The following is a 19,213-nucleotide window of genomic DNA, read 5'->3' as shown; positions in this document are numbered from 1 at the left end:
GGCTGGTGTCCTCAGCCAACTTATAGTGTACTTTCTCTTCCCTTTCTCATGTTCTCCAACCAACTAGATAAATAAGAAAGGACCCAAGAGAGAACTCTGAACCCTCCTCTTTGGCTGTGCCTATAAAAGAGAAAAGCAATGTAGAAATCAAAGAGCCAGTTATTTAAGAAATATAATGTCAAACTACTGGGTTTTTTTCTAACATTTTAACTGCTTCTAGACCAGCAGAGCAGTTATTATCTCCTCCCAAGCCGGAAGTGCTTCATCAATTACCATTTTCTGGGCATGACCTATTATGCCCATGACTCCAGCCTGTGATATAATGACCTAAGAGAAATCAAAACTTTGTCAATGGTTTCTAAGTATTCCACAGAGGCCCACAATTCTAATACGGGTTCCCCTTTTTAGAAAGAGATCCTTGAAAGGTACCATTAATATGCATTATCATTTACAATATCCTCGCTGTGATTTTATAATTTATAATAAGAAATACATATTTGGCCTTCTTCCCCACTCCTGGCACAGAGCTCTAAAACTTTTGGAATTTTCTAAGTGATGAGAGCAATAATGATGTTCTTCAGTTATGTTAATGAGATGAATTTGGAAAGCCCCTAGGTAACCTAAGGATGGGGGCTGGTTGTCAGAAGGACCAACCCATGTGGTCACAACTTTCAGTCCCACCCTCTCACACCAACCTCCAGGGAAGGGAGAGGGGCTGGAAGTTGAATCAATCCCCAGTGGTCAATGATCTAATCAATCATGACTCTCTATAAGGAAGCCTCCATAAAAACCAAGAAAGAACAGGGTTCAGAGAACTTCTGGGTTGGTGAATACATAGAGATTTCGGGAGAGGGGTGTACTCAGAGAAGTCATGGAAGTTCTGAGCCCTTTCCCCATACTTGCCTTATGCATCTCTTCTATCTGGCTGTTCCTGAGCTATAACCTTTTAAAATAAACTTAATATGGTAAGTAAAATGTTTCTCCAAGTTCTGTGAGCCACGCTAGCAAATTAATGGAACCCAAGAAGCAAGCTATTGGAATCTCCAATCTATAGACAGTGGGTCAGAAGCACAGGTGATAACCTGGATTTTCAACTGGTCTCTGAAGTGGGGTGGAATGGGGGAGTCTTATAGGACTGAGCTTTTAAACTGTGGGTTCTGAAGGTATCTCCAGGTAGATAGTGTCAGAATTCAGTTGAATTGTAGGACACCCAGCTGGTGTCAGAGAACTGCTTGGTTTGGGGGAAAAAAAACAACAACATACTGTAGATGGGTACAGAATTGTACCCACCAAAAACATGTAACAGTAGGTACTAAAGGGCACACTACAAAAAATTATATTCGCGGCTACTTAGACTTACTTCCACTGAACATAAAAACCTTGTCTAACCTATTTTTGTATGCCATTTTGATTTCAATTGTCCTGTAACAAAATTCATGAAAACCAGTTTTAATCAATATGCCAATTTTATTTCTGAAATATGCAAACAAATCAGTAAAGTTTTATTTGAATCCACTGACAATAATATACAAGTGAATTCTAAAGTCAGGATCTTCAACTTAAATCTAAGCTTGCATCAAAAAATTGGAAAATGGAATGTTATATCCTAAGGTTGTTTCTGTTTTGTTTTATAGAGACAGAGCAATTCACTCATCAACCAACACAAATTCACTGAAATCCCAAAAGGTACATGATCATCACTAATAAAAATGACTGGGTTTGAGATGCATTTTATTCATATAAAAATGCCAGGTAAATGCTGAATAATTATAAGTCATTATTTCAAATCTGATTTGTGAGGCAAAGCATTTGTTTGGCAAAGACTTGTTCCTCTAATCCTAATTACTCAGCAACCATGAAAATGACTACAAATGACTGACACCTTATTTACAAGAACTTTCATATTTTCAGGCTATAATATTTACGCTTATATTGACAGTTCTTATTTAGTTCACCTCATGGGGAGTCACAAAAGTTTAGACATGTACATTGAATAGCAAAAATATTTTCTAGGAACTAAAACCTTGACTTCCACAAGCAAGATAAATAGCATGCCTTCAAAAACATGATCAACTGGTATATTAAAATGAGTTTACTAAGCCAATTAGGTATAAACTATTTATTAGCACAGAATGTATTAAACTCCATTCTCCCTAAAAGCTAAATGACTACATCTTTCCTTCATCCTATATTCTATCAAGTATTATGGTAGGTTTCAAACTGTGTTCAAAAGGGCCTGAGGCATCCTGCTCTAGGCCAGAATCCTACATGTGACCTTTCGGGCCCAACCATAGGCTTTGCCTGGCAGGCCTCATGTTGACAAAGCTGCCATTCCCACCTTAGACTAGGTGCAGAGCCAGTGCCCTGCAGTCTCTACTGTGAGTTGCCTTCCACCCACCCCACCCACGCACTGGCCATGCTCATATTTGCATTCCTAGCCTAGGCACCTCCTTTCAGAAGCCTCTTTGTGTATGTTGCGGGCGGGGGGGGCAGTGTCTCCATTATCCTAGGCCCCAGGTCCATAAAATGGCAAGAGCCTTTGATTTGGGGCTCCCTTAGCAATGAGACCACCCTCTCTCCTATCTGCACCAATCCATCTGATCTTTGTCCAGTGCTAGACCATGGGGAAAAATGGGACATTGGGGAAACAAGCACCCTTTCTTTTTGGCTTCTTGCTTACACCATCACGGTAGTGAATAAAGGCTTAATTGTTATGTTCCATTTGACTTGTCCTGATTGAACACTACTATACCTGGAAGCTCCTTAATAAAAGAGTTCCATGGAGGGACCTTGAGGACGTCATGAGGGAGGTGAAGTCAGGTAACAACACTCCTCCCAGCAACCCCCCTTCCCAAAACACACCTACTGGTTTCCATCAGAATAACTCTGTCTACCTGTTTTATATGTTGAGGCTATGAGCAAGATTTCAACTGAGAAAAGAATTGTTCAAGGCTTACCATAAGTGCTTGGTACATCAATAAATATTGATAAAAAAGAGATCAATAAATATTAGTTGTCATGATTACTGCGAATTTAGAAAACAGTATACTAGTAGTTCTAGTTTCTAGATTCTAAATAGTCCTACCATTTTGGAAAGGAAAGAGCCCAGCGTAAGTATCAAGGTCAGCATTCATTATGGACATTCACCCTCAGACTAGGGAGGGCTCCACCATCACAGTAAAGAGGGATCTTGAGACCACAATGAAGTCGTAAAGAATATGACAGATGTTAGAGCCTATCATTACCGGAATCTTCCACTCAGAGATAGAAACATGCTGTAATTGGGCTCACAGATGAACGGAGATGAGGATTCTCACCATCATCCTGGTTGTCATCATACCCTAACAGCTACTGTTCAGTGAATATTTATAAACACACACCAGACAGGAAACTTACATGCCGTCAAGACTAATCCTTTAACAAAACCCTGAAGTATAATCTCCATTTTACAGATTAAGAAACTGAAACTTGAAGGGACTGAATAACACTTCGAAGGTCACACAGCAGATGAGGAACTCCAGCTATATTTTAACCAGCTTTATTACAAGCCTCACGCTTTTATCCCCTACCGATAATGGCCCCTTCACCAACGTTCCAACTTGCATAGAGTGAAATATCTGTCCTATAACTTATCACTGTGTTGGGTGCCTTAATAACAAACAACTAATTCTTCTACACTACCAACAAAGAAACACTCCTAGATCATCAAAACAAACTACCCATCACTTGCTCAGACATATGCAGTTAAAGAAAAGCAAACAAATTAAAAACAAAAATCTAAGAGCCTCACAAAATTTTCAACCAGTCATTGACCCAATCCATACTTGATCTCTTAACCTTTCCATGTAACCGTCTTCTCTCCTAGCGTGAATGGTGAACATGAATCTCATCAGCAAACTGCAGAGATATCTAATTGGTCTTTTCCCCTAGCTCCTGAGATCACTTTCAGTTGCTCCACCCACACTCTGCCTCTTGTCCTATAATCCAAACTAGGTCTTCTGATTGTGACAATAAAATAGAAAGATGTTAAACTGGCCTGTGTGGGATGTGAACACTACACCACGGGTTTTATTTACCTATCTTTTAATTAATTAATTCACAGTTCACAACCCCCCACTCACTCTTAGCCTACTATAAAGTGCATATGTTCAAAGAGAGAATGTACATTTCAAAATGTACAACACCTTAAAATTAGCCCACTGCCCAGCTATTTCTCACTTGAATTAATTTGCATCCATGAATAATTAAGCCAACACGGGGTATTTCTGTGTCCTCATGAATGCCCTGTCTCTCACTAGTCAGTATGACTTTATTGTTAACCACTTCCCAGAAAGGAAATTTCTCCCACAACTTCTCTATGACTTTCATGGTCCTTTAAAAGAGCCCTAACTAGCTGCTAATCGATTCACCCAAAATTCAATGAGGTGTCACTATAAGTGATATAAATGGAAAGTTTGCAATCTACTAGGCCAGGTGTCACATGGTCTCCACACTCAACCAAAATATAGATGCTCAGTGCTAGTCAGGGCACAGCTGACTCACTTGGTGAAGGATGCAGATGACTCACTGTGAAATCCAAAGATACCACCGATGAAAATGACTCTGTTTAGCGATGTCTTTCCAATCTGCCAACTTAGTTATAAGATTGGGAGGCTGTATTGCCCATTTCCTGTGTGGTTCTTTTTTCTGCCTGAAAACGATAAAAATATCCAAGTCACTTCTAGCCAGGCTGACCTGTGTCTTTTTTTTTTTTTAAAGACTATTGTCTGGGGCTTCCCTAGTGGTGCAGTGGTTGAGAGTCCGCCTGCCGATGCAGGGGACACGGGTTCGTGCCCCGGTCCGGGAAGATCCCACATGCCGCGGAGTGGCTGCGCCCGTGAGCCACGGCCGCTGAGCCTGCGCGTCCGGAGCCTGTGCTCCGCAACAGGAGAGGCCACAACAGTGAGAGGCCTGCGTACCACAAAAAAAAAGACTATTGTCTGTGTTGGCCAATTATGTTCCTTTTTTATATATTTACATTTATTTATTTATTTATTTATTTTTGGCTGTGTTGGGTCTTTGTTGCTGCACGTGGGCTTTCCCTAGTTGCTGAGAACGGGGTCTACTCTGCCGCGATGCCCATGCTTCTCATTGAGGTGGCTTCTCTTGTTGCGGAGCACGGGTTCTAGGCACGCAGGCTTCAGCAGATGTGGCACACAGGCTCAGTAGTTGTGGCACTCAGGCTCTAGAGCACAGGCTAAGTAGTTGTGGCACATGGGCTTAGTTGCTCCGCGCCATGTGGGATCTTCCCGAACCAGGGCTCGAGCCCGTGTCCCCTGCATTGGCAGGTGGATTCTCACCCACTGTGCCACCAGGTATGTCTTGACCTGTGTCTTTTTTGATGTTACTCCAAGACCATAAAGGGCAATGATCATAAGGAAGTGGTACTAGAACCACTAACACACTTGAAGCACAGTGACACTGTGCTCATTACAACCACCTGGCTGAGATGTGATACTGACAGAAACTGCAACTGTTTCTAAGCTGTGTACACTCATACAGAGAGGAGCTGAGGTCAGTGAGGCAAGGAATGGACTCTGGACAAGGAACGTTTGTATTTTAAAAGGAATCGACTAAGATGCCACTGATTCCAGGTTTCAAAATGTTGGTACCTCTGTAAACCTTTCCACAAAATAATAATAGCAATGATTATTATTTGTGGAGCCCTTACTATGTGTTAGGCATTATACTAAATGTTTAATCACATCATCTCATTTAATCCTTGCAACCCCAGGAAGCAGGTAAGATATGATCCTCTATTCTTAACTGCGAGGCAGTTGAGCAAAGTGGTGATGGAATCTAGAGCCAATTGCTAGGTTCATATCTGGCTCTGCCACCCATTAGCTGTATCATCTTGTTCCTACACCATGGAGTGGTTTGGATGATTCAAGGAATTGACTTATGGAAAATAATGTGCAGGCTAGCTATGATTATTTCCATACCACCAATGGTTAGCTGGAAGCCACAGAGCTGGAAGGGCACGTGAGGTGTGATACAATAGCTCCCTGGAGATCCAGTTCAAAGCAGCACTGCTAGCGAGGATGGTTGACACTTAGGGGCAGCCCTCATCAGGGATGATGTTAACAAACATCTTCATCTTCCATCTGCTGCTTGTTTATCCATCTACATACCAGAAAGGCAAAGAAGATGCTACTTCTCTGTTATCACTAAAATCAGACCCCTGTTCTAGGAAAAGAATGCACCCACAGTTCTAGTCCTTAAGTACAAATTCTGACCCAGTGGCAGTTGTCTCTTCAGGATGGATCTCCCTCAGACTAAAGTAAGTATAGTTCTTGTTTTAAGTGGGGTTCCCTAGAAGCAGAGCCTGAGACAGGGATTTAGTGAACATGATTTATTGATGGGGTGCTCCTCAGGAAAAATCTGAAAGGGAAAGAGGAGAATCAGGATAGGGAAAGGAAAAGAATTAAGCAAGGATGTGGTCTCAGGTAAACTGTAGCCTTAGCCTGATCCATGGAGGACTCTAGAACATAAATCACACCAGAAAGCTATTCCCACCTTGAGGCAAGGAATCTGGTACCTTTTTTGGGTTTTTTTGTTGTTTTTTTGGTATCCTCCTATTAGTGAGTCACTTGGCCATGAGATGCTTCCAGGGTGAAGCAGCTGCAATCAGCCAAGGGCAACTCCAGGAGAGGCAGAGGATGCAGGTGGTGAGCCCAGAGTAGCCAATCCCCACATGACCTGGAGGATCTGGGCAGAGCACCAACATCATCTACTGTTGTCCTATCAGGCAGTAGGACTATAAAAACAAAGTTATTGCCCCTCACACCCTTTATACAGGCACATGACTCCATAAAGAGCTTAATCCAATAGATTAAATGACAAATTTGCCTTCTTACTTAAAAAAAAAAAATCAAAATAAAGTCTCTGAATCCTAAAGATCTACCCAAGCAGGAGATTCTCCAAGACTCTCTGTTTTAGGAGGGGATGAAATAGGCTGGGGCTCCAACGAGAAGTTCCAGTTAACGGACCCTCTTGCCCAGCCCCTGAATAAATCTGTTCCTCTGACTTAGTTTTGCCAAAATGGACCCAGGCAAATGGAAATCATTCCTGACGCTTATTGGCAGGCTACCATATTTTCTACCTCAGAGAAAGTCAGGGCAGGAGAGGGTGTTCCCAACCTCCTTTCTCTAAGGAAATTACAAGACTGAGGACAGTTCAGTTACAGGAGTGTAATTAATGCCATTAAACCACTGTTGGGGAATGATTATGCCTTAAATTTAGAGGTCACCTCCCTGTAGGGATTCACAAAGGAAAAATCCTCACCCTTACATTCTTTCTCATCCTGACAGCACCTCCTTTGAGACAAGGCAGACAATCTGCTTTGCTCTATGAGGCCTCTCTGGGCAAGAACACACATTTAATTTAGCATCCTCTGGTACTTCCCCTGGAGGTCTTGTCTTCCATATCCCTTCCTGGGATGTACGCAGGTCCAGTGCCCTGGACAATGGCACAGGGCACCACACTTAGAACTGCCCCACGTTTGGTTTAATGTTCTGATGTCATTCTCCTAGAACTCTTAATAATTTCTGAAGAAAGGGCCACATATTTTCATTTTACACTGGGTCCCACAAATCACGTAGCCATCCCTGGATGTATGTTTTGAGCCAAACCTGGGATATAAGGAAATACTGCAGCATCCTGTAACCTCTACAGGGATTGTGTACCCCATGGGTGTGCTAGTCATTAGTTACTGTCGACCAAATATTTTGGGTTCTCCTTCCAGACACAGGTAGGATTGAACCAAAACCTGTTGCTGATGAAATGTGAGGAGGAAATGATGATGTCACATCTGGGCAAAAGGTGCAGAGGCCAGTGCTCCATTCACCACATTGCCTTTCTCCTGCCTGGGTCATCAAGATGCAGCTTCCCTCAACCAGTCCCCAAGAAAGACAGAGCCCCCAGAAAACCTGTAGTAAACACGTTCTGTGAACAGAATAAACCTTTGTGGTTTTAAGCCACTGAGATTGTGGCATTATTTTCTCCCATAACTTAGCCTATCCTGATGGATGCAGAGGGTCATAAACAGATTCTCAAAGCATCCTTTGCAATACTTAGAGACAGCCTGGGAGAAGAAGCAGCGTGAATGGTGACAATGTCTGATAATGGGGAAGAAGACTCCCACACAAAGATATGATGGGTTAGAGGAAACCCACAGAGTATTGTTTAGTATTGGTTTAGTCCAACTATTCACCACTGAACCTCAGAAAATATATACCATTAGCAGGGCTCACTTGTAATGGTCTCAACAGCAAATACATTTGAATCAGAGGAAAAAAAGTTTGATTAAATTTGTAAGTCCTTCCATCCTCACCATTTTGCTCCTCAAATACTCAGCAAATGCAAATTGCTTCTTTCTTAGGATGAGGAAAATAAGGAAAGATAAAATGACCCTAAAAGACCCCAAAAGTTTCCTGGGGTTGACTAGTGAAGCTCAGCAAATAAACAGTATTTTAAGCAGTATTTTTTTTTTTTTTAATTTTATTTATTTATTTTTGGCTGCGTTGGGTCTTCGTTTCTGTCCGAGGGCTTTCTCTAGTTGTGGCGAGCTGGGGCCACTCTTCATCTCGGTGCGCGGGCCTCTCACTATCGCAGCCTCTCTTGTTGCAGAGCACAGGCTCCAGACGCGCAGGCTCAGTAGTTGTGCTCACGGGCCAGTTGCTCCGTGGCATGTGGGATCTTCCCAGACCAGGGCTCGAACCCGTGTCCCCTGCATTGGCAGGCAGGTTCTCAACCACTGCGCCACCAGGGAAGCCCAATAAACAGTATTTTAATAAAATGTTTGATGAGCTTGGGAGATGCAGCAGCTTAAAATAAAATCACCCTATTTTATATTTGTCTCTCTCACAAGGAAGGAACCAAGGTCAATGTGAATTTACAGTAGCCCCTGGAACAGCTCTGTAAAGAAGGGTCTTGTCCTGCCTGCAAGTTGGAACATCTGCAGTGTTCTTTTATTCATGACCAAATGTTTCCAGAGTGATTAAACTGGCATTGTAAATGTGCAGTCTATATCAACTGAGTGGCAAGGATTAAGTGAGATTCAGATTAAAATGCTAAGGGAGTTTGTACCAAGATCAAGTCAGATATATAGTTAACACTAAGAAAATACGTGCTGAAGAAGAAGTGTAAAAACAACCACCTAGAGAAAACTTCAGAATAACAAACTGCACCAGAGAAAGCATCTTGAATGGCAAGTCAGTCAGTGGTGGCTGAAATTACCTTTTTGAAAGTACAATTGCTCAGCAGTATTTAGAAAAAAAATATGCAGCCAAATAAACAACAGGTATATTCACAGTAGATTTGGTTCAAAAAGAAGGTACAATAATAAAGTCCATTTTATTGATACAATAAATGTTGATAAACAAATTTCAGAACAAAATATAATTTGGAAACCAAAAATTAAGAACTGCTAGATTTATTACTTCAAAAGAATAAAAATGCTTTGAGTCTTACAGAGCTTTTCTCTCCCAGAATCCACAACTGAAAGCCAAAATGAATGGAAATTTATTATTTACCAAATATTATTGTAATAGATAGAATAAAAAAAGAACACACCATTAGAAAACATCTGTAACCACTATATGAAAAAATGTCTTAAATTTTGTTGTGTAACGAATACAGAAATAAAATCACAAATCCCTTTCCAGTGACATTTAAAGTGACTGAGACACTGATTAATTAACACACAGTCAGCCCTCCATATGTGCAGGTTCTGCATCCTTGGATTCAACCAACTATAAATCAAAAATATTTTTTTAAAATTCCAAAAAGTTCCAAAAAGCAAAACTGGATATTGCTGTGCACCCGCAACTATTTAAATAGCATTTACATTGTATCTACATCTATTTATATAGCATGTACATTGTATTAGGTGTTATAAGTAATGAGATGATTTAAAGTATACAGAAGGATATATGTAGGTTACATGCAATACTCTGCCATTTTATATAAGGGACTTGAGCATGTGTATTTTTTGGTATCCACGGGGTCCTGGAACCACTCCCCCTCAGATACCCAGCAACAACTGTAAGTATGATGTTTGAACTGATCCCCCTCCAACCTCCCTGTCTATGGATTTCTAACCTTCTCTGAATCAGTTCACATTCCATGGAATTTCTACCCCATTGATCTGCAGGCCTTTGCTACAACCTGCATTTTTGGATCTTCAAAGAGAACAAGAAGGGCAGCAATAGACTGGCATCTGTATAAATTCCAGGTGGCAGACGTAGGGGAGGAAAATTTGGCATGCCAAAATGTGTCCCTTTGGCATATAGATTATTTTGAGCTAAAAACAATCAAGGCCCAAAAGGACTCAGGAAGAAACCTTGACCTTCCCCCTAACTGCCTAAAAGAATTTAGATAGAGGGCCTGTTCCTGGAAGACAGCTATGACCAGAGCTTCTGCAAAGAATATGGGCCAAGTGTGGTGGGGGAAGCTGGCCATAGCCCAGAGGGCAGAGTCCACTCTGTGTCCCATTGTCTGTGGTGGCCCAGGAAACATTTATTTACCAAACATTTGCTCTTCCATCTCCATGTGAATTGCCTTCCTCCTCCCCCGTTGAAGTCCCAAACCACTACCCACCACGTTCTCTCGTTTTCAGCTGAAAGATAGTATTTAAGGTGAGGGTTACTGCCATTTTGGTGAGTTACTCACTTTTTGTGGGGGAGGGCAGGGGGGTATCTCTCCCATGTATACATGTTAATAAATTTTGTTTAATTTTCTCCTGCTAATCTGTCTCATGGCAATTTAATTCTTAGACCAGCCATAAGAACCTAGAAGGGTAGAGGAAAATTCTTCTTCCCCAACATGGTCTTCTTCCTGAGAAATTTCCCAAGTTTGGCTTCATGGAAACACTCCTTCCCAGACATACACCCCCTTGATCCTGAAGCACTGAATGGGAACAGTGGAATGGTGATTCCCTGTCCATCCTCAGTGTCAAATGAGAATGAGGAAGAGGCCAGGATAACGTAAGTTAGAGGCCAAAGCACAGCACACTGGTTAAGAACAGGGCCTCTGAGTCCATCCAGCCTACATGCAAACAACGTATCTGTTATTGCTCTAGTTTCCACACCTGTAGCATAGGGATGGTAATAGTACAAAACAGACAATAAACCAAATAATCTTTATACAGAACTTACAGGTTATCATGCACACACAAGTCAGCAATATATGGTTGTCATTATGATTATAGTGAATTCTCTCTCTTCTGGGAAAAATTTAGAGACACTCTGAGCCTCTTGGCTCCTTCCATCCTCTTAGAAGAATCACATATCTCTACTTGCGTGTTATGGATGCTGATTCTACCAAATAGGTGAACAGATGTGGCTGTCCCAAAATTGGACAGAAAGATAAAATACAGACTGACTGTTGAACAAAGGTCAGGAGGAGGCAGCTGCACAAGAAGAGTAAGTCGGAAACAACATTCAAGGTCCAACCCCTGATGAGGTGTTAAATGATGGGTGGGAGCAGTCCCTGCTGTAATCCAGTTAACATTTAGCACCTAATTATCACTTCTCAGTGGAGTCCAGACTAGATTATTGTGAACTGCAACCTCCAAGCTACACAGGAAATGTTTGATGCTACTAAGCAACAGATTCAATCATTTAACAGGCACTGGCTATCCAGTGCAAGAGATGCAGAGTATTACTCTAGTTAATCAGTGAAACATCATCCCTTTTCTGGATCAGCCTGCAGTTCAGCAGATTCTAGCCAAACAAGATGTGGATGATTTAATCCAAGATTTCCTTCTAAAATGCCTTTTATAACCAGCAATCATGAATATAGCAGAAAATACTGTCTGAGATTCCAAACCTAGATTTTCCTCCACATACGATACAAAGCAATGTTAGTGATTCACCACCTTTGCTTTGGGGGGTGGGATGATAAATTTCTAATCCTTTCAGTATCCAAAAAAGCCATTTTCTCAGTATGTAAGTGGGATAACTTCTAGGGATAGAATGATGACTAAAACACAGGTCCTACCCTTGAGAAGCTCTGATACAGAAGTCTAATATGGAACACTTGAGAGAGGGGGCAAAGGTTTTCAAAACAGTAATAAGTATAACAAAATCATTAAAAAAAAAAAAAAGATGGTGGAAACCTACAAGACAGAGCACTTAAATCTGCCTAGGAAAGGCCTGGAAGGCTTTCCACATAAGCAATGATATTTATGTTACATCCTGTATTAACAATACAGGCGTTGTTCTTACTGACAATTCCTTGGCCAGCGTATTTGAGTATCTGCGTTCCTCTGCTGGAACTGCCAAATTAGACCTCAAAGCCCATATACCCAAGCTGCTAGATACTATCACTTTTCCATGACACTCCACCAACCTGTGATCAAACAGTGCATACGCACCCTCCCAGAAACACACTGATTTTTATTCTATAAAACTGAATTGAATATTTTTGCTATTGAATTACAGTAACCCTCAGGAAAGTTGAAGAAGGACTCACACACAATATATAACACACATACACACAAACAAATTTATTTTGTAGGTATTTTAGAGAAAGACAGGACTTCAGTGCTTTTAAAATAAAGGCAAAAGATTTAACTCTATATTATAAAATTTTTCAGGTCATATTAGGGTACCTGAAGAGAGAGGAGAAATTAGGGTAGTATATAAGGAGAAAGGATGAAAAAGAGGGGAATATAAAAACACCTTATTTCCTCATTCCTAAGACATTCCTTCACAGACCATTCTCTGAAATCAGAATGCATCATACAACTGATGAAGTTTCATGATCATGAGGTAAATGTAATGCCAAAGTATTGTGAAAATCTTCCCGTGACAATTTCTGAAAAGATCAAAAAAGCAACAGCATCAGAGCACACTAGAATTGGTGAAATGTAACAAAAAATGAGCGAGACACTTGGGGCAGTTCCATAGGCTTCAGACAAACACTTTTGTAGAAGATTAATTGCTCTTTTCACATTGTAGAGTTCCCTGGAATTTGAGGGACAGCAAACTATGCCCTGGTCATCCTGCTCAACATAGAAACTGTCTTTTGTACCCTAGAAACACGTTCTATTTGTCAACCATTGCAATGTCAACCAAAAGCAACCATTGTTTTTTTTTTTTTTTTCAATAAGCACCTTTTGGGGGGAAATTTTACAGTTTTTCAGAGTATGAAGAAATGACTTAGAATATTAAAATTGAAAAATGAAGGGTATTTAAGTGTTAAATTCTTGGTTTTACAGACTTAGGAAATTGAAAGACAAAAAAATTAAGTGATCTGTGCAAGACTGTATTTAAAGTATATTGAGAACTCAATATTCTAGATAGCATGTAGCTTTTTCTATTATGCCATGCTGCCTGTTCTTAGGTTTTAGTGAGTCCTTCGGAAAGACAAATGTAAATTTACTTCCTATGCCCCAAAGCTGTTACATCATCTTATCCTAATCTTTAGGAGTTATGGCTGCTTCAATTGGTAATACCTGAGAGTTACACTGAACCTTTCAAATCAAATCCAGACTTCTGATCTAACTGGATCTTAGTTTGTACAATATATACTGTTTCATAGCAAAAAAAGTGCCGATTATTAGAACATTCGCCTCAGGGACACTGCATACGATGCTTGTTTAGTATGTAACAAACTCAAATAAAAATGAAATAGAACTCCTTCTGATATAACTGTACGAGAAGTAATATTCATAGATCTTCAAATACTCTTACAAAGTATTAAGAAGTTCTTCTCTAATTACTGTGGCCAACAACAAGCAATCCAGTGCTCAGCCATAGAAATATCACTCTATCTTCTATTGCAGGGTCTCCTACCTAGGGTTCACTTCACCTCTTTCAGGCTCTCTCATCTCTTTCTTCCATTCTTGTTTCTGGTGTTATTTCTTGGGCTTAATTTATTAAGCTTTCAAGAAGAATACCAATCAAACACATACTTTCCCAGTCCCATTCCCACTTTAAGCTTTTCAATTCCCTTCACTATAAAAGGTTCTGAGAGTCTCTCTGGAAAATATTACCAACTTATTCCTTGTTTTAGACTTAAGCACTGATGACCTAAATGCACATGTAAAATGGCAAGGGAAATTTATGAATTGTGTATTATCAGCCATTACTACTGGAGCTTTAATTTGTTTATCAGGTTGAGCTGCCAGTAACCTAACAGGGCACCAAGGGAGGGACATAGGAGGGATAAATTTTGATTAAAAAATGTCTACATCATGGGTGCTCTCAGAGAAGGCAAGCATAGCTAAGCAAGCTCAGGGAGCAGTGTCAGGAAAACACTAGAGGCAAAAAAGCAAAACAGTCATAATAGGGCTCCAGGAAGAAGTTTTCCTTAGTGACCTGGGGTAAGATCTGACCTCTGAAATACTGTCTTCATCCTTCTCTCTCTCTCTCTCTCCCCCCCATCCCCCACCCCGACCCCACCCCACCCTCTCTGTCTCTCCCTCCGACACACACACGCACACACACAAAACAAATGCTCACACAACATTCCTATAATTTTAGCCCCATATTCAGAGGAGAGATAATATTCTACTTCATGACCATTATTGCTATTGCTATTGGTTAATGAGTTAATATATGCAAAGCATTTAGAATTGTTCCACATATATGGTAAGTACTAGGTAAACGTTAGCATTTATTATCACTATGTCCATCTATTTATATATTTTTTCCAAAAAAATTACTGACAATTTCCTAAATGTCTAACACTAAAGTAGGTGCTATAGAAGTAAGGGAAACTAAATATGATTCCTGATTTTGAAGATCTTGCTGTGATGAAAATACATGAAAACAGGAGTGGTGCTCAAATCCTTCTGATAACCTTATGAGTCGAGTGTTATTATTCCCATCATACTCATGAAGAATTTGCAATTCAGAGAAGTGTCTTATGAATCCACATTCATGAAATCAGAAGTTAAAACCAGGTCTATCGGAGAGACCTTCATGATGGCAGAGGACTAAGACGTGGAGATCACCTTCCTCCCCACAAATACATCAGAAATACATCTACATGTGGAACAACTCCTACAGAACACCTACTGAACGCTGGCAGAAGACCTCAGACCTCACCCAAAATATTTTCTTTTTTTCTGTGAGTGTGTATGTGTATGCTTCTTTGTGTGATTTTGTCTGTATAGCTTTGCTTTTACCATTTGTCCTAGGGTTCTCTCTGTCCGATTTTTTTTTTTTTTTTAGTATAGTTTTTAGCACTGGTTATCATTGGTGGATTTATTTTTTAGTTTGGTTGCTCTCTTCTTTCTTTCTTCTTTTTTTTCTTTTTTTATTACTTTTTATTTTTAATAATTTTATTTTAATAACTTTTTAAATTTTTTTCTTTCATTCTGCTTTTCTCCCTTTTCTTCTTATTTTTTCACACTTTACAAAGAGCATCCTTTATTGTGCATAAAAGTTACTGAGAAAAATAAGGATCAGAGTCACTGGGATTTTCAAAGAGATGAAATGCACATAAACATAAAAAGGAAGGAAAGCCATCAAATATGGTCTAATAGTTCTGTTCTTTAGGAACTATTCTGTTTCTCTCCAAATCAGGAAAAATACTCTAAAAACACTTAAGTAGCAGATATTTTCGTTCTTATATATATTATGTTCCCGAGGCATTTTGCCTTTTTTTTTTTTTTTTTTTTTTTTACTTTATTTATTTATGGCTGTATTGGGTCTTCATTTCTGTGCAAGGGCTTTCTCTAGTTGTGGCAGGCGGGGGCCACTCTTCATCGCGGTGCTTGGGCCTCTCACTATCGCGGCCTCTCTTGTTGCGGAGCACAGGCTCCAGACGCGCAGGCTCAGTAATTGTGGCTCACGGACCCAGTTGCTCCGCAGCATGTGGGATCTTCCCAGACCAGGGCTCGAACCCGTGTCCCCTGCATTGGCAGGCAGATTCTCAACCACTGCGCCACCAGGGAAGCCCATTTTGTCTTCTTTGATTCAAATTACATATCATGATATAGTCAAAACCAGACATATTTCTATTTTGAATTTTGAAAGTTAGAAAGGTCAAATAATTTTCCAAAAGAAACAGGTCAATACCAGAGTCAGGACTCATAATTAACATTACTAATTCTCTATCTCAAAATTTGACCATGAATGTTATCCATTATAAAATTTGAAAAAATACAATTGCCTTAGGTTGTCCTATTTCAAAGTTAGATCACAAAAGTGACTTGTAAAAATTGAGCATTGAGGATGAAATGTAAGATCACTTTATCTCTTCACATTTCTGCTCTTATAAGATTCATCTAAAGTGAGTATTTCTACAAGTCTCCATTCTGACCAGGGCATGTATTCTGGATAATGTCTCTATACATATATCCACTGTATGGTTCTATAACTTACTACTGATTTAGCATTTATTTAAATGTAAGCAATAAAGTACTTTAAATTGTTACAGACAAAAGAAAATCAATACATAATCACCAAAGAAGAATATCTGTTCTACTCCCTGAAACAATATATTATCTATAAAATGTATTTATGTTAGAAATCGAAAACTTGACATGCTCTGTCTCTTCAAAGCTTCCTGTAAAATAAATGTATTAAATTTTTACTTATATTTCCAAAGACATGTGCATGCTCACATACAGATGCACATACAAACATTCAATAAGTAAAGGGGAAAATCACCTAAATAATCACATAAGAACGATCTTTTTTTAAATAAATTTATTTATTTTTGGCTGTGTTATGTCTTCGTTTCTGCACGAGGGCTTTCTCTAGTTGCGGCAATCGGGGGCCACTCTTCATCACTATTTAAAGCCCTCAGAATGTGTACTATCACTATACAGGTTTGTGATTTGTTAAAAATAGATCTAAACTCACCAAGTAAGCAAGATAACTTCATGATCAGTCTTCAGAATAGTTCTTAGAATTTAAAAATTGCTTATAAATAAAATGACTTACACATCTCTTTGATACATCAATCTGTTGTTGGTCAGATCAGTCATACAATCAACTGGGTCATTCCATCATTGGATGACTTGAATAATATATATATATATATATTATACAGCAGGTTCTTATTAGTCATCAATTTTATACACATCAGTGTATACATGTCAATCCCAATCACCAAATTCATCACACCACCACTACCACCACCCTGCCGCTTTCCCCGCTTGGTATCCATACCTCTGTTCTCTACATCTGTGTCTCAATTTCTGCCCTGCAAACCAGTTCATCTGTACCATTTTTCTAGGTTCCACATATATATGTTAATATACGATATTTGTTTTTCTCTATCTGACTTACTTTACTCTGTAGGACACTCTCTAGATCCATCCACATCTCAACAAATGACCCAATTTCGTTCCGTTTTATGCCTGAGTAATATTCCATTGTATATATGTACCACATCTTCTTTAACCATTCATCTGTCGATGGGCATTTAGGTTGCTTCCATGACCTGGCTATTGTAAATAGTGCTGCAATGAACATTGGGGTGCATGTGTCTTTCTGAATTATGGTTTTCTCTGGGTATATACAGAGTAGTGGGATTGCTGGATCATAAGTAATTCTATATTTAGTTTTTTAAGGAACCTCCATACTATTCTCCATTGTAGCTGTATCAATTTACATTCCCACCAACACTACAAGAGGGTACCCTTTTCTCCACACCCTCTCCAGCATTTGTTGTTTGTAGATTTTCTGATTATGCCCATTCTAACTGGTGTCAGGGGATACCTCGTTGTAGTTTTGATTTCCATTTCTCTAATAATTAGTGATGTTGAGCAGCTTTTCATCTGTTTCCTGGTCATCAGTATGTCTTCTTTGAAGAAACGTCTATTTAGGTCTTCTGCCCATTTTTGGATTTGGTTGTTTGTTTTTTTGATATTGAGCTGCGTGAGCTGTTTATATATTTTGGAGATTAATCCTTTGTCCGTTGATTCATTTGCAAGTATTTTCTCCCATTCTGAGGGTCATCCTTCCGTCTTGTTTATGGTTTCCTTTGCTGTGCAAAAGCTTTTAAGTTTCATTAGGTCCCATTTGTTTATTTTTGTGTTTATTTCCATTACTCTAGGAGGTGGATCAAAAAAGATCTTGCTGTATTTATGTCAAAGAGTGACATAAATGTTTTCCTCTAAGAGTTTTATAGTGTCCGGTCTTATATTTAGGCCTTTAATCCATTTTGAGTTTATTTTTGTGTATGGTGTTAGGCAGTGTTCTAATTTCATTCTTTTACATGAAGCTGTCCCATTTTCCCAGCACCACTTATTGAAGAGATTGTTTTTTCTCCATTGTATATCCTTGCCTCCTTTGTCACAGATTAGTTGACAATAGATGCGTGGGTTTATCTCTGGGCTTTCTATCTTCTTCCATTGACCTATGTTTCTGTTTTTGTGCCAGTACCATATTGTCTTGATTCCTGTAGCTTTATAGTATAGTCTGAAGTCAGGGAGTCTGATTCCTCCAGCTCTGTTTTTTTCCCTCAAGAACACTTTGGCTATTCACAGTCTTGTGTCTCCACACAGATTTTAAGATTTTTTGTTCTAGTTCTGTATAAAAGGCCATTGGTAATTTGATAGGGATTGCATTGAATATGTAGATTGCTTTGAGTAGTATAGTCATTTTCACAATATTAATTCTTCCAATCCAAGAACATGGTATATTTCTCCATCTGTGGGTATCATATTTAATTTCTGTCATCAGTGTCTTATAGTTTTCTGCATACAGGTCTCTGGTCTCCCTAGGTAGGTTTATTCCTAGGTATTTTATTCTTTTGTTGCAATGGTAAATGGGAGTGCGTTTCCTTAATTTCTCTTTCAGATTTTTCATCCTAAGTGTATAGGAATGCAAGAGATTTCTGTGCATTAATTTTTTATCCTGCTACTTTACCAATTCATTGGTTAGCTCTAGTAGTTTTCTGGTACCATCTTTAGGATTCTCTATGTATAGTATCATGTCATCTGCAAACAGGGACAGTTTTACTTCTTCTTTTCCAATTTGTATTCCTTTTATTTCTTTTTCTTCTCTGATTGCTGTGGCTAGGACTTCCAAAACTATGTTGAATAACAGTGGTGAGAGTGGACATCCTTGTCTTGTTCCTGATATTAGAGGAAGTGCTTTCAGTTTTTCACCATTGAGAAAGTTTGCTGTGGGTTTGTCGTATATGTCCTTTATTATTTTGAGGTAGGTTCCCTCTATGCCCACTTTCTAGAGAGTTTTTATCATAAATC

This window comes from Phocoena sinus, chromosome 11, assembly GCF_008692025.1.
Source record: "Phocoena sinus isolate mPhoSin1 chromosome 11, mPhoSin1.pri, whole genome shotgun sequence".
In the NCBI taxonomy this organism is placed as follows: domain Eukaryota; kingdom Metazoa; phylum Chordata; class Mammalia; order Artiodactyla; family Phocoenidae; genus Phocoena; species Phocoena sinus.
This window is presented reverse-complemented; position numbering follows the sequence as displayed.